The 17182-nt window shown below is 48.6% G+C and overlaps 1 protein-coding gene across 8 annotated transcripts in view; it reads right to left on the minus strand.

The window, feature by feature from the left end:
• Positions 1-17182, minus strand: part of map2 (microtubule-associated protein 2) — a 79533-nt gene that overhangs the window by 31843 nt on the left and 30508 nt on the right. For 7 of the 8 annotated variants that reach the window (XM_023837780.2, XM_023837777.2, XM_023837783.2 and 4 more), the window contains exon 2: positions 13172-13279. The gene's annotated coding sequence lies outside the window, so the exon portion shown is untranslated. Of the gene's footprint in view, positions 1-13127; positions 13280-17182 lie in introns of all 8 variants that reach the window. The other variant, XM_072700802.1, reaches the window with a different exon arrangement.

Raw genomic sequence — 17182 nt, forward strand, 5'->3', positions numbered from 1 at the left:
GCTGGAGGATGGAATGGGGCTATTTCATCAGGACCCTTGAGAGACTTCAGACAGGAAAACGGAGCAGTGTTCAAAGTTACTGCTTTCCTCTCTAAACCTAACAATCATGCAGCTGCCTGCTCTGACGTAATTCGCTTTATACTCAATACAATCAGTAACGTAGTAGAGGGGCCTTATTCCCTGACCTCGCCCCTCCCCCAAACATCCACCCCCCACCCCCCATGTTTCACAACAATGTACTCATTAGATGTGCAAAGCAGTGAAGCAAAAACATTTTAATGAAGAGCATGTTTATGCCGAAGGCCAGGCAGTATAAACAAAATTGGCCACGTGTCCTGCGTTAAATGACTCAGACGGCACTGGGTGACACACCCAGAGAGATGCACACAGCCCAAACCCACCACAGACCCCCTCAGGGCATCAATCCCTCGTCTGCCCAGGTGAGGCCACTTCAGGCATTACCACCCCAGATGTCCAGGTCTCCTCCCATAGAATCCCCACTTCCCCTGGGTGCCCTATAGTGGTCTGATTTCCACTTCAGAGTATCTGCTACCTCATTTCCTGTTTCATGAGAGGCACTGCGTCATCAAACCCACAACCGGATAAGCTGAACTACCGAACATGGGTGGTTATATATGTTAATGTCCGCTGCAGAACACGAGAACCCACCTGACAGCCCAAAGCCAGGAGATGATGGGCAAGTTCATCTGTGGAGCCTAAGCACATCTTCACAGAGGCTTACAAACTGAAAGCTCCCCACCTGGAAGTCCCTGCTGGAGGCCTGAACATCCATCATCAGCCAGACCCCTGAGCTGATCTCAGACAGGCCTGAATGAGTATCATAAACACCCCCAAACTGGAGGTGCAGCTCCCCTGTCATATCACACATCACTGTTACAGTCGTCTTCCATAACTGCTGATTCAGTACTGGGTCTGTGCCAGTATGTAACAAGGCGGGGGAGCCTGGGCAGGATGCAGATTCCATGCATAGAGCTGGGGGGGGATGAGTAGACCTTGTGTACTCACATCTACTCACAGATAAACAACACACACGGCTCTTGTGAAGAATGACAGGCTTGATGTGTAAAAATGTGCTATGCTGTGTGTTTTTCATGCTTAAAGGACGGCACTGCTGGGAAACAGACGTCTCCAAGCACCACCCCAGGTTTGCATGTATAAATCACCACTAAGGAAGCCCTCAATCAGCTTGGTTCATCTTTTCTGCACACATCAACCTTCAGCGTCTACCCCGTATTATCAGATCGTGCCTCTCTGATTGGGTGAAAAAGAAGGGACTGGGTGGGGCCTGCTTCTGATTGACAGCGACATACAAAGAGGGCAGGGTGACTATTAATGTTATTTATTCATTTTGCTTGGAGGGGAGGGGTTTTTCACGCCTCTCTGCTTAGGGCAGTGACTGCAATGCGTAATGGAGTATGTGGAGAGACAATCTGTTCCCTTTATCGAGATGATCTGCCCTGGACGTAAAATCCAATCTCGTAGGCAGCAGACAAAGCTCTGATCTGACCTCCCGTCCACGTCTTTGGCACATGGCAGCAGATTCTTTTACACGCTGAAAGATTGGCGCTTGAACCACAGGCCCGGCGACTTTTTTTTAAATGCAGTACACTGAGCTGTCTATGTGCCACGCTGACAGAGCACACAGGCTAGACCAGCGGCATTCAAACTGTGAAATATGCCCCCCCCGGTGGGGCTTGAAGGAATTTCAGGGGGTGCAGATGAGGGGGGGAAAAAACAGAGAACTGTGGGTTTTTGGGGGCAGACCTATTTCAAAATTGCAACCTTTACATGCATTATATGCCTGTACACATTATATGATGCTGATGAATTAAAATTAAATCAATAACAATGAGTGTGTGTGTATGGTGGGGATCGGGACAAATATATCAGCCCCCCCCAACACCAATTCAGCTGTGAGCAGCCTGGATTCAGCCAAGGTCCCAGTAAGCACCATCTCCAGCTCCCTCAAACAGGAGGAGCACATGGTTCCCTCGCCATAAGAAAGCCCAGTAGGGGGCGCACTTCCTGGGGCAGTGGAGGAAGCTTTCCAAACCTATTCTGGTGGAGCTCTGAAGTGCCACCATGGAAAGCGGCCCACAGCCTCCACCACGGTCTGGTTCGGCGCTGCATTCGCTCGCTGCACGTGCTCGCTGCACACCGCGGACCCTTCTGCCGCGAAGGTTGTTAGCTGCGAGCTGTCCTCCACCGAACATCTGCACAACTGCAGGACAAGGGGACGAGCGGCAAGTCACCGGCCGCCCCCCCCCCAGCCAGGTCACCGTCTGTTCCGGAAACTCGCATCTGGGAAACACTACCGGTCTCTGAGAAGCAGAACAACTGACACCTGAACAGCTCCTTCCCCACGGACTTCTGACTTCTCAACAAGTCCTCCATGTAACCACACCCTTTACTACCTCACCACCACTATCAGGGCATGATACTGTAATAATTATTATTATAAAATCTGAACTGCATCATAAATTGCGTGACTCATCACTCTACTGAAATTCCATTACAGCTATCTATTTACATGTCTTATTTATACAGAGGAACATGCATGAGATATGCTGAGGTCAGGTGGACACACTGACCTCTGCTGGGGAAAATGTGCACTGGCATAAACGTCCTCTTTCACGTTGTAACAGCTCCTTCATCAGCGGGTTGTGGAGAGGCAGGTGACAGTAGGAGGGCCGGGAGCACCTGGTGCTGTCAGCTCGGAATACTGGAATCATGTTCTCACAACCCTGCCCTGACGTTATACATTAGAGGCAGCTTTTCCTCACAACCCTGCCCTGACGTTATACATTAGAGGCAGCTTTTCCTCACAACCCTGCCCTGACGTTATACATTAGAGGCAGCTTTTCCTCACAACCCTGCCCTGACGTTATACATTAGAGGCAGCTTTTCCTCACAACCCTACCCTGACGTTATACATTAGAGGCAGCTTTTCAGCCCCTTGGAAAAATGACTAACTTTTTGAATCAAAACTACTGAAGCAAATTACAATGACCCAATAGATACAATAGATAACATTTTTAATTACAATAAGAATTAAACAAGATAAAATAGAGTCAAATACACAAATAGGCTCTAAAGTGGATATTTAAGTGTGAACACCTGAATTCCCTGCAGGCACCAATTTCATGTTGAGCTCAAGTTCAGTGCTGTAACAGGCATAAGAGGATCAGCCCCAGGCATGAGTCAAGCAGCGTAAACTGCACTGTTTCACTAAATGTGTTACTTTCTGGGCCGTGAAGACCAGAACCAATCTACCTGAAAGCAGCGAACGTAACTCTGACCTTTATGAGATTAACAAGCAGATCTACGCTCCAGAAATCCAGTGAGATGTTAGCAAACAGAGAAGAACATCTAGAAGCTTAATATAGAGAGTCTGCCGGCCTGGATATTCGACTTTATCTCCACCAGGGTGTTAGGTATTTTACGGAGAGCATCCCAAGGCTGACCTGACCTCGACACAAAGAGGCGCTGGTCTCCGTCCAAGTCCAAGATTCATCTCAGTGAAACTCCGGGTAAATGACAGCAGGCTGATTTGAATATGATTCACAGAGGCAGATTTCCACAGGGGATAGAATCACATGCTTAATGGCTCTCCTGGTTCATAAGCACTCCTCTCCGCTCAACTACTTCTAAGACCTAGTTGACATGGCAACGGATCCATACCGCTGGATGCTGCTGAGCATGGACACATGCATGACACAGGCTAGGCTTTCAACGCTTCTGCTTGCGTGATTCTGCTTCCATACGCTACGTGCTAACTCTGACAGCTATTCGGTTTAGCTTGTGAGGCACGGATGGATCAGATTCAAGATCGATGATGGCTCATTTAGAAGATTACATCGCACTCAATTCATCGTTTAGTAATTTGATTGAGGAAATTCAGCCTCAGATGCAAGTTCTGTAAAGAGCAGCATATCGACAAGACATCCATGAGCAATGGATCAATAAAAATCATACGGAGCTTTAAACGAGCTTTCAAAAGGGCCAGAGTGTACTGTATGACTTAAACAAGGCTTTGCATTGGACTCGGATTCTACTCATGTTTTACCATAAACGTAAACCTGGAGCCACTAACTGGTGAGCTTTGCTGCTGGTCACATTTCTGCAAACACTGAGCTGGGCTGACATCCACGCGTCCCACAATGCTTAGCCAGCAGTCTCGGGAATGGCAAGCATGAGGAGTGGATCCGGCAGGCAGGCAGCCACGTGTCCTGACACAGTCCATGTCCTCCAAAAGAAACCCCCCCCAACCCCAGAAGGGACAGCTGGCCCCTTTTCATTCCGCTTGCGCCTTCCAGACACGCGGCATAAAGGCTGTGCCTCATCTCACTTGACATGAAAGGCAGACAATCCAACCTTAAGGAACATAAATCAGGGAGGCAAACTCTTCTAGTGGAAAAAAAAACTGCACATTTAAAGTTATGCCTTTGGTGAACCCAGCCATCTACAGTCACCACTTATAACCATTAGCTGCCAGTATAGAGTTATTCCTCTGAAAGTCACCAGTATGTCTACTGTCTCACTAGAAGGGCCATGCAGAGCTTACCCAATGAGCAGCCAAAGCTCTGCCATCATTCCCAAGACCCTAAAGCTCCAGGGCCTACAAGCCTGGACGACGTTACATCACAGAACCTTCCATACGGAGCACGATCCTCCAGGCATGGGCTGTGCATGGGTGCAGGTTCTCCCTTAACAGCTCCCCAAGCCAGCCTTTCTGTGGGCTGCTCTCCATTCGGGTTAATTATCACACTTCCCTGAGTCCATGGAGGAGGTGGTGTGGGATTGTGCACTGGAGCCCACCAGCACCCAGTGCCTCGCACCAGTGAGGGACTCATTCGGCCTATGTGTGTACTTGTATATTTAATAACTGAGTGTTGGTGGAATTAAATGAAGTGCTGAGTGCACCATGAATAAAGACATGGAACAAATACTCCACTTGTAGGAGGATCTCCCCAAACTGGTTTCTGCTGAAGGCCTGCTGTACTCCAGTCCTCCTGTAAACTATTATGTAAGGTGCACTGATGCAGAGGATAGCCGCCCTTGCCCTAATTCTGTGTTCCAATTCATCCCAAAGACACACTTTACTCAGGTCTAGGTTTGGGCTTTGTACAGGTCCAGCTCTCGCCTTTCTGCAAAGCCGTCTGTGCTTTACACAGTGTTGGTCCAAATGGTTAATATACAGTACCAGTCAAAAAGTCTGGACACACCCACTTTTAACACATCTGTCTCCATTTTAGCTATGTTATTCACCAAATAGTAAAATGCCTCAAGGGGAAGAAATAATACATATCAAAGATTGCAACTTCAAAATAGCCCCTTTTTGCTTCGTTGACAGCATTGCAGACTCTTGGCATTTCTTTCAACCAGCTTCCAGATGTAGCCACCTGGAAAGCTTCTCCTACAGTCCTGAAGGAGGTTCCACAAGTTCTGTGCACTAGTTGACTGCCTTGCTCTTACTCTTCAATCCAACTCATCCCAAACCACACTGTAGGGTTTAGGTCGGGGGATTGTGGGGGGGCAGGTCATTGTCTCAGCACTCCGTCTCTTTCCTTGTTAGAAACAATTGATTTTCACTTTTGACTGGCACTGTACATCTGAGTGGTTTCATGCAGTCAGACCCCTGCTTCCCAACAGCACACCATTCAGCTGGCTTCCTAATGCCCTCCATGTCTTCCACTTACTATCAAACACTTGAAGTAGCCACTGCATGCTCTACACGCTCTACACCTTACAAAGTGCTTATAATACTGAAGCTACCATTTGTTGGTTGCTCAACACAGGCTCATGGGATTGGCTGTTTGGCCTAAACGTGTGGTGGCATTTACCGCGCTGAGGGTGCTACTGGCCATCAGCTTGATCTCCAAGCTCACAGCCAAGGAGGACCAGCTTCCTGAACACTGCTACGGTTCAGCAGCGAGACCTCTGTGTCACCATTCAACTCACTGCCATGTCAGGGACCCTCAGGTGGCTGACACCTGACCAGGTTAGAGGTCTTTTTGTGTCACAAGGTGAATGGATGCATCTTCTGTGGACATATCAGCTTGTATCCTTTCGCCAACGTTATTCCACTGAGACATCAAACTGCCGTCCTGCTGAATCACCGAGTAGGAATGCAGATGATCCAGGATAATGCCTTTGCTGTGATGTGCTCTACCTTCTGCCTCTAATGCCCTCTAATGAAGTGTTATATAAAAGTATTATTCAGCCATTTACAGGACACGATAGGCTAAAGAGTCTTTATATTAGCAATAGAACAATCTGGTGCTTGATCCTGCCAAATGGCAAAAATCCTGGTCAGCATGGCGTTGGGTTTTCTGTAAGCCTGGTTTCATGTGTAATATGACACAGAGGGCAGAATGGGGGGGTGGGGAGGGGGTCCACTGTATGTTGCTCCATCTCTCCTTCAGTCCCGCTAGAACTGGGTCAGACAGAACGCCACAGTCCTGTGCAGAGCCAAGTCGCATTTTTTTTCGCCGAGTCGAACCAAAACGAGCAGTTGCGCTTCCTACTTACCACGGTGATTCGATTTTCTTTGCCTGCTGTTACTATCCAGCCCTTCAGGAAACCCCCAATTGACCAAGGGCCTCCACATGTTGGCTGAGACATCCAGAAAGCCTGCTGCAGTCACTGCAGCAAATAAAAGGCAGGAAACGCAAAAACTGCACCGCACCGGAAAGCCTGTCCAGTAATCGATGCCAAAGATCCCTTTCCTGGTTGATTTTAAGTGGCCAGTGGATGTCAGAATGCCAGCTTTCATTTATCTACGTTTGCAATGACTTAAATGTTAACTGCAGTATGGGTGCACATCCTTTTATATTGGCTATCTATCCAGACAAAAGCAATGTGGGAGGGGCCATTACAAGTGCTTCTCCATCACTGTCTTCCAGAAGTCGCATTAACATGGTCAGAGATGCCCTACAGCACCCAGGGAAGCAGCAAGGGTTCAGGAGGACAGTCTTTGGAAGTTCATGCAACGCTCAACTTTGCTTACACTTGGGGAAAGTAAAACTGGCATCTCCAAACGTCCCTGAGTAAACAGGGAATAGGGGTTTCCAACCTTCTGTTGTCTGAAGTTGACCTCATGCAAAAATTTCACTGACGTGATGGGGGGTGATGTCGGAACGATCCGTGGGATGGATTGAAAACAGAGAGTTTATACACAGCATTGGGGGCCCAGTGGGGTATGGCTACTGTGACGGGGGTGTCTGGAAATGGCAGGAATAATAAAGCACATCTGTAATACACCGGAGGAAAAGGGGATGCTGCGTTTATGACATCCCTGTGACATTCAGGCCACAGTGGTGCACCATGGGAGGCCAGCCTGGGAAAGGTACATTTCATTCTGTACACATTCATTCCCACATCCCAAAGCTCAAAATTCACTTCAGCCGGCCTCGCAAACAATCCTGCACGCTAAGACTCGCCTTAAATGGGGGCAGACACTAAGTTAGAGCACGCTGACGATAGATTTGGGCTTCAGACAAAGACTGAGACGGAAACAAAGGTAGGACATGCTAATGTTAGCCTGCTTCTTCGGACAAACACTGGAGTAGATACAGAGGAAAGCCACGCTAATGGAAGTCTTTGTCTTTATGGCACAGACTGGGCCAGAAACAAAGGTAAGTCATGCCAACACTACCCTTGCTCTTCTAACAAAGACTGAGGCAGAAATAAAGGTAAATACTAACCTTAACTTCTGCTAGGTATAATAAAACCCAAGGCCTGATATAAGGATAGTGAATATTAAGACATAAATCTTATAGACAGCGTTACAGCAAGTATGTGAGAAGTGCAGACTGGCACAGCAATGCTAACTGGCTAACTGGTGCATTTGTGCCCTATGCTGCCCAGGCGTCCCCGGAATGAATAAATAACAACGTGAGCTGCCTCTTTGCCTTACTGAGACCCCCCGTAGGAGGGTGACACAAGGCACAGCAAGAGACCAAACGCAGAGAGGAGGACTCCTTAGCTGCTGAGGACTATGACTGTGGGACAAAAATAAAACATATCTTCAGTCAGGGGTGTAGGAACCAAAAGGGACGAGGGGGATGTGATCCCTCAACATTTCATTTGGATTCATCATCTCCCATAATAAATAAAGCTTTGTAGTTAAATTATTCATTTATCATCCCATATCAAAGTTTCTCCTACACTGAAGCCTTCGATCCACTCTGGACAACATCACAGGGAAAAAGGAGTCATCCAAGGAAGCGATACACCCTGGACAGGGTGCTAGTCTGTAACAGAGAACGAACCATGAATCTGAGCCCCTAACTTACAGTGATACATTAAAGTTGAAAATAATAATATGCAGCCAAATTCTCGGTAGGTGTGAATGTGTGAGTGAGCAGTATTGTTGCCCTGCGGTGGGTTGGAGCCCCATCCTGGGTTATTCCCCTTCCTTGCACCCATAACTTTCAGAATTGGCTCCGGACCCTCATTACCCTGCATAAGACTAGTGGGAATGGAAAAAGAATGGATGGCTGTAATTCTGTAATGCAACAATGCAATGCAACACTGCTTATCCAAAAGGTTTCGATTTTTGCAGTTGTGTAGAATACCTGTAGCAACAGGAAAGATAGTTCGGGGTCCTTGTGACCCCAATCTGCCACCTTAATAATTCAGTCTACATGTCTTGGGGCTTCCAGTTGGTTGACACCTGACCCCCCCCCCCCCTAAACTCTAATTGTTTATTTCAGTGTCAGATGAGCCCGAAACCCTGCATCTCCTTACAATGAAAACAGGGACAGCAGGCCTGATATCCAAGCCTGTCTGTCACAGGTAACCTTCAGGTCACTGTACAGGAGCAGCGGCCAAAAGCTCAGCTCCTCTTCTACATTTCTGATGCCCAGCAGGGGCAGAGGTCAACCTTCTCCAGGGAGACCATAACCACGACGTTTTACAACTTTAATGAGAGGTGGGACAGACTTAAAAAAAAAAAATAGACTGTCAGACATTAGTGAAAGGTCTTTCGTTCCTCATTTGTACAGGAAGTCAAAGGAGAACAGAATTTAAGCATCTACATTTACATAAATTCATTCATCAGAAATGCCCAGCAGGTTCAGAGAGGAACACCTAGAGTGAGAACAGCTGATTAAAATGACAGCGTTCGTAAGCTCACTAAGAATCAATCAGAAAGGACACTGAATACTGACCTTAAGTTAAAAAGTGACGAAAACAGCAGTACTGCTAAAAGCTTGGTACAACCGAGCTGTGGAAGCATCACCAATCAGCTTTCTGATAATCTTACCAGTAAAACCGGCTGCATTGATTGGATAGTTCAGCTTAAAAAGAAAGGCGTGCCCATATTGTATAATAAAATACTTTTAGAAGCGGTGGGAGTCACAGGATGGAATCATGGATTTGTTGGGATATACCCTCCAATAATTCCTTACTGCTCAGAATACAGTATGATGTAATAATTAATCAAGCTAATGGATAGCCTATCACTGGGATGAGTGGGAAATTGGCACAAACTAGAACAGTGTTTCCCAATCCGGCCCCTTGGGACCCACGGACAGAGCAAAAACGTGGACTGTCTGACAGGGAGCTTGGATGGAGCAAAAACGTGGACCGGCTGTGGGTCCCCGAGGACTGGGTTGGGAAACGCTGAGCTAGAAGCTGAGAAAATGCTCACTGTGACGAGATGTTTGGGAGGATTTCCCATCATTGCCATCCTGACCCAACCACAGCAGCTTACCAACATCCAAAAGGCTCCAGCTGAAGCCAGTTCCCCAGGGGTTCACCTGACCTGGAGGATAAACCAACAGCAGCAGCAGCTCCATGCTGACCCACATCACAGAGCTCCTACCCGCAGCCCAATGTCATTCCTCACAGAGTGATCAGTATGTAAGGAACACATTGCATATTCTGTAACAGCTATAGTATATCTTACAGTGACATATAAAATGAAATTATATACAGGTATATATACACACACACACACGCGTCTATATTCCTACCTTTATGATGACCCTAATCCCAACAACCTTAACCCCTACCCAGCCCTAACCTTAACTATAAGTAACCAAACAAAATAGTCTTGGTATTTTTAGTTTTTTGATTGCAGTCACAGACTTTTATATAATTGAGTTTCCCTTCACTGAAAGTGGTCCCCACAATGTGAAAATAGCAGGTTTTGATCACATTGTGGGTCCCCACATTTGGTTCCCACAATGTAATATATTCCTGACCGACCCACACACACCCACACACACACACACACAGAGTCGTGTAATCATATTTTTTTGGGGGCCGCTCATTCACACACACACAGACACACACACTAGTTCACTCGTTCTAGTGATGTGACAATAAAAGTGATTTGATTTGATTATGGTTGCCGTGGCTCTGATACGCTGCTGTGAAATGTGAGCTGTGACATGCAGCTCGGGTCCTGTGAGGCGCAGCTGCACCCTACAGCCTAGTGAGTGCAGCCTTTCTGACAGGGAGGAAGGACTCTCCCAAACGTGATGGATGGGAACAGCCATTAACGCTGCATGGTTTGTCTCCCTGACCAAGAATGGCACGCGGGTCTGGGAGTGTGCATGTAAGAGTTTGGACGTGATGTCAAAGGCCTGCATCATAATCAAGTGCGATGCAGCCATACATAATAACCGAAAAATCTGAAAGGGAGCAGCAGGAGAAATCACACTGCTATATACTGTATATGTGGGGACATATGGAAGCTGCATTTCAGTGAGATTTACTTCATGAGTAATAATAGCCGAGGGCCGACGCCAAGCAGAGCTCTGCTCGCTTTAATTCTTGCGGCACTCTGGCTTTCATGTTTGACTCAACGTCTGCTCCGGCAGTAGCCCCGCCCCCTGCTCCACCCCCCCCGACCCTGGCTGGCCCTACTGCTGCAGTGAAGAGCATCTCTGGGCCCAAAAACACACCCACAAAACCAGTGATTTTCACTCATTCCAGTGAAAAGGTTCCCCCCTGCTGCCACGCGGGGGACACTCCCTCGGAACAGGCCACGCCAGCCCCCCTCCCCTGCCGTGCGCACCAGTGTACCTGGTGACCGTTTGATTCCACTGAACTGTCTGTTTTTAGCTTTACGATTAGCAGCCAGCGCTTCGAGGCTTGGATCTCTGCACAGTCTGCTGTCCCCCCCCCCCCACACTTTCCTGCTTCCAAAAAGCCGCCATCAGCAGGCCAGTCCGTCTGAGGAAGGGGGGACTCAGCCTGTCCTGGGGCTCTCTGACTCATGGTACTGTGACGTGGGTGGGGGTGCTCACAGGCCTGCTACCCTGCTGTCCTTACTCCTGCCCAGAGCTGAAATGTACTGATGTGGGGGGGGGGGGGGTGCCAGGTGTGCCAAAGACCCAAACATGAACCGCACGCCACAGTGACTCAGCTTGGCCACAATGACTCAGCTCCTTGGCCATTTGACCATCATTGTCTCCATGTATGTGCCACGGTACAAGGGTCACACAAGCCAATTAGTAGCCTGCTGCAGTGGTGGAACCTCATACCGCTCTTAAGGAACGCTGGATGGCCATCAGATACCCAGGCCAGTCAGATACCCAGGCCAGTCAGATACCCAGCCCAGTCAGATACCCAGGCCAGTCAGATACCCAGCCCAGTCAGATACCCAAGCCAGTCAGATACCCAGCCCAGTCAGATACCCAGGCCAGTCAGATACCCAGCCCAGTCAGATACCCAGGCCAGTCAGATACCCAGCCCAGTCAGATACCCAGGCCAGTCAGATACCCAGGCCAGTCAGATACCCAGCCCAGTCAGATACCCAGCCCAGTCAGATACCCAGCCCAGTCAGATACCCAGGCCAGTCAGATACCCAGCCCAGTCAGATATCCAGCCCAGTCAGATACCCAGGCCAGTCAGATACCCAGCCCAGTCAGATATCCAGGCCAGTCAGATACCCAGGCCAGTCAGATACCCAGGCCAGTCAGATACCCAGCCCAGTCAGATACCCAGGCCAGTCAGATACCCAGGCCAGTCAGATACCCAGCCCAGTTAGATACCCAGCCCAGTCAGATACCCAGGCCAGTCAGATACCCAGCCCAGTCAGATACCCAGGCCAGTCAGATACCCAGCCCAGTCAGATACCCAGGCCAGTCAGATACCCAGGCCAGTCAGATACCCAGCCCAGTCAGATACCCAGGCCAGTCAGATACCCAGCCCAGTCAGATACCCAGGCCAGTCAGATACCCAGGCCAGTCAGCTACCCAGGCCAGTCAGATACCCAGCGAAGTCAGATACCCAGCCCAGTCAGATACCCAGGCCAGTCAGATACCCAGCCCAGTCAGATACCCAGGCCAGTCAGATACCCAGCCCAGTCAGATACCCAGCCCAGTCAGATACCCAGCCCAGTCAGATACCCAGCCCAGTCAGATACCCAGGCCAGTCAGCACCTAACAGGTAAAGCTTTCAGCCACTATGGGGGTCGGCGAACCGTTTATCTTTCAAGAAATGTGGTCAGGCTGACTGATCTGGCCTGGAGTGGTGACATCACAACCAAGAAGACTCGTGTTACCTGGTGAACTACGAAGTTTGTTAAGATGAGGAATATATTGCTGGCTCGCACAGTTATAAAATTACCAGTTTTGAGCAGTTAAAACCGAATAGTAGCACAGCTGGGTGGTATTAGCTGACCTTCTGGGTGGTATTAGCTGACCTTCTGGGTGGGGTTTACAAACAAGCCACCATGTTTTTATAGGAATAAAGAGCTTTTGTCTATCTGCCATGTAAAATGGTTAAACACTAAATCAGCAGTATATTCCTGAACCGAATTTGCCACCATTGGACCAGACTGCTTTGATTGAGATCTATCAATGAGTCGGGCACCATTACATGGAAATGCTTTTCTAAAGTTTTCAACAATATAGCAAAATAATTGGTTAAAAAAATGTCTCATTACCAAATCTTGAGATCCCAAGAAACTTCCGGTGTCAAGCTGGCCCACGTTACTGAGCGAGACAAACATTTTAGCTCTACAAAGCTACATTTAAAAGCATCATTTTTAAACAAAATGAAATTAAACAAACCAGATCTATAAAAGAACCGGTACGCTGTTCACCCACATGTACAATTAATCTTAAGGCTGACTCTCCTGCACGTACACTATTCAGATCTGCGGACAGGGTCACTGGGCACGTAGCGTCACCTGACGAAGTGGGCGGGGCTCCTGGTGCTTAGCAGTGAGTCCTGATATTTCTTCTGGAGGATTCTGGGCTCAGAGGGGAACGAGCCGAAGATAGCCTCCAATTCACACCTGTGAGAGAGCAAGCAAGAGAGGCAGCTGTGAACATCATGCTCTCACATCCACCATAGGCAGGTTTCAGCCTTAGTCAGTAAAGCAGAAATCATTCTTCTTCTGGACCTGTGGCTCTATGCATTTTATAGTAGGAATGCTGCTGCGTCATGCTAGCCCACTGCTTGTGGGAGTTTTACTTACACAAAAACGTTCCAGATGATGGCTGAACACAAATTGATTGGTTCAGAGGGATAACCAATCAGATTGCAGACATCAGATTGGTTGGTCCCGCCTCCTCTAGTTGCTTGGACCCACCTCTTCTACAATCTGATTGGTTATCCCTCTGAACCAATCATTTTTCTTTCTTCCCTCGGAACATTTTTGTTTAAGTAAAACTTCCATGAGCTAACCTGCTCCATCAGTAAGTCTGAATTATACAAATCATTCAAGTCCACATCATGTACAGCGCATGCTGACACAGACTATCCCAACTCCTCCACGAGGCGTTAAGGAAACATTTATTTGCACGGGCTGCATTTCAGATCATGTCTTGAGTGAACATGGCACACAGAACTTGTTGTGCGACCCTAAAATGCCACCATCAATAGGTCAGCCAACATCTCACTCTGCAGGAGGCTGGACATGGACACACCCAGAGGTCTGCTCCGCAATTAGTGTAGATTCAGCAGTACCATCTACTAACGCGGAGACCTACAGCCATACCAATGCACGTATGGCTAAAGCGCCGTCAGATCAGAGGCTCTGGTAATATCTGGCTACCACGGGAATTAGGATCGGGGTTCAAGAGTCACTGTGACTGCAGGCAGAAGGCAAACACCCACTCAGAGGTGGCAATACATGGACCCAACTGGAGACACGCACAGCCACTACAGAGAAAATAACAACATAAAACATGCAGTTAAGCTCATAATTTCCTTCTTATTTTCAATGCAAATTTTGTATAAAATTTTCATCGTCAAATTTTGTATCAAACCATTTGTCTCTGTAAGCATCCTTTACTGGTCTTGACAGATCCCCCTGCCATGATGATGGGACTAAGAAAGACAGTTTATCTGTGGTTCTTCTTTCCAGCAGTTAAAGGCCACAGCGGGAACAGTAAGCAGAGATGCACAATACATCAATTAACAAATTAAAAATTATGGCATCACTATTGGTCCAATGCACTAGCGGACCCAGATATCACAGCGTGGGTGGGTCGGCACAAAATCATGTAGTCCAGTTCAGCAATTCTCTTGGCAATAAAATCACACTATAGACACAACTATGTATTTTTAACAGCTTTTAAATGGCCCATGGCATTATTAAGACCAAATGAACAGAGAGAAAGAAAAATCTATTTTCTTCTCAATAGCACACAAGCACTTTTCCTCTGATTGATCTAACCATGCACACGGCCCGTGTCACATGGTGTGGCTGCTACACACATTGATGACGTCATAAAAAGTAACCAGCAACAGCTTCGCTACAAGTTTGTGCAGCTCAGCGGTTAGTTGTTATCGGTATCGGCAATATTAGGCAAAATTGTATCAATTATTGGTATCAGTCAAAACATTTGGCAGGAGAGAAAGCAAAAGGCTAATTTTTACATGTATACACTGTGAGAATGAGGGACAAAGGAACCTGGCGACCCTGATCATGTGAACCCTGCTAGATAACGGCGGCCACGCCCCCTTCTCAGTGTTAACATCCTGTAATGAAGCACATGGGTCTCCTGTGTCCTGTTTGGTGGCAGGTGCAATTTGTTAAGAGTGAAATCTGATGAAATGCAGTCAGTTAAAATGCCTTCTGACACAAACTGAGAGCCCCGTAACACACAGCTCCTACCCAGAGCCCCGTAACACACAGCTCCTACCCCAAGCCCCGTAACACACAGCTCCTACCCAGAGCCCCGTAACACACAGCTCCTACCCAGAGCCCCGTAACACACAGCTCCTACCCCGAGCCCCGTAACACACAGCTCCTACCCAGAGCCCCGTAACACACAGCTCTTACCCAGAGCCCCGTAACACACAGCTCCTACCCCGAGCCCCGTAACACACAGCTCCTACCCAGAGCCCCGTAACACACAGCTCTTACCCAGAGCCCCGTAACACACAGCTCCTACCCCGAGCCCCATAACACACAGCTCCTACCCAGAGCCCCGTAACACACAGCTCTTACCCAGAGCCCCGTAACACACAGCTCCTACCCAGAGCCCCGTAACACACAGCTCCTACCCAGAGCCCAATAACACACAGCTCCTACCCCGAGCCCAATAACACACAGGTCCTACCCAAAGCCCCGTAACACACAGCTCCTACCCAGAGCCCAATAACACACAGCTCCTACCCCGAGCCCCGTAACACACAGCTCCTACCCCGAGCCCCGTAACACACAGCTCCTACCCCGAGCCCAATAACACACAGCTCCTACCCAGAGCCCCGTAACACACAGCTCCTACCCCGAGCCCCGTAACACACAGCTCCTACCCCGAGCCCAATAACACACAGCTCCTACCCAGAGCCCCGTAACACACAGCTCCTACCCCGAGCCCCGTAACACACAGCTCCTACCCCGAGCCCAATAACACACAGCTCCTACCCCGAGCCCCGTAACACACAGCTCCTACCCAGAGCCCCGTAACACACAGCTCCTACCCCGAGCCCCGTAACACACAGCTACTACCCAGAGCCCCGTAACACAAAGCTCCTACCCCGAGCCCAATAACACACAGCTCCTACCCCGAGCCCCGTAACACACAGCTCCTACCCCGAGCCCCGTAACACACAGCTCCTACCCAGAGCCCCGTAACACACAGCTCCTACCCAGAGCCCCGTAACACACAGCTCCTACCCCGAGCCCCGTAACACACAGCTCCTACCCCGAGCCCCGTAACACACAGCTCCTACCCAGAGCCCCGTAACACACAGCTCCTACCCAGAGCCCCGTAACACACAGCTCCTACCCAGAGCCCAATAACACACAGCTCCTACCCAGAGCCCAATAACACACAGCTCCTACCCAGAGCCCCGTAACACACAGCTCCTACCCAGAGCCCCGTAACACACAGCTCCTACCCAGAGCCCCGTAACACACAGCTCCTACCCAGAGCCCCGTAACACAAAGCTCCTACCCAGAGCCCCGTAACACACAGCTCCTACCCAGAGCCCCGTAACACACAGCTCCGGCCAACAGCTTCAGTATCCCTCATTAGGAGAGTGGTATGACTGCTCTCTAACACAGTTTTGAAATGTAGCAGAACCAGGTGAAAACTGGAAGCGTGTTAACATCTTCAACAGCTAAACAGTTTAGAAGATGCTAAATAGGAATTTTCATAGGAAAAACTGTTCAGAAACAATAATTGGTTAAAAAACATATTTCAACTGGTGCAACTACATATTTTCTGTGATGGCATTTTCTACATGGAAAACATGGCTTAGCGTGAAGCAGACTCAGGGTGATGGTGCCTGTGCACTCAAATCACAGCCAGATTCTTCCAGACATTAATGGCGAGACAAGACAGGCAGCCAGAGGCAGATCCCCCTGCCCCCACTTCTGTAAGACAAAAGGTCACCCCCGAGAGGGGGCAGCCATCACTTTTCAGAACAGAGCCGACGCACAAATCCAGCAGGCCTGCAGCCGTCTGCTCGCTAAGGAAGCTCAGCCAAGATTATCCGAGAGAGTCAGCAATGCTTTTGGCTACTGGCCTACATACATTACCTGGGCAAAAGTCTCAGGCAGTCACAGGAAATGTTTGAAGCTATTTATCTGGGTACTACGTGTATATTTTCTGAGACTGAAAAACACCATTTAGTAATAGAGCATATGCAAATTATGAATAAAACAATGAAATCTAACAGGAATTTCTTACATTCCCCAACCTCGCAGGGGTACCCCAGCCATTCTGTGTCTTTGTTAAAT

Source organism: Paramormyrops kingsleyae, chromosome 16 (genome assembly GCF_048594095.1).
Source record: "Paramormyrops kingsleyae isolate MSU_618 chromosome 16, PKINGS_0.4, whole genome shotgun sequence".
In the NCBI taxonomy this organism is placed as follows: domain Eukaryota; kingdom Metazoa; phylum Chordata; class Actinopteri; order Osteoglossiformes; family Mormyridae; genus Paramormyrops; species Paramormyrops kingsleyae.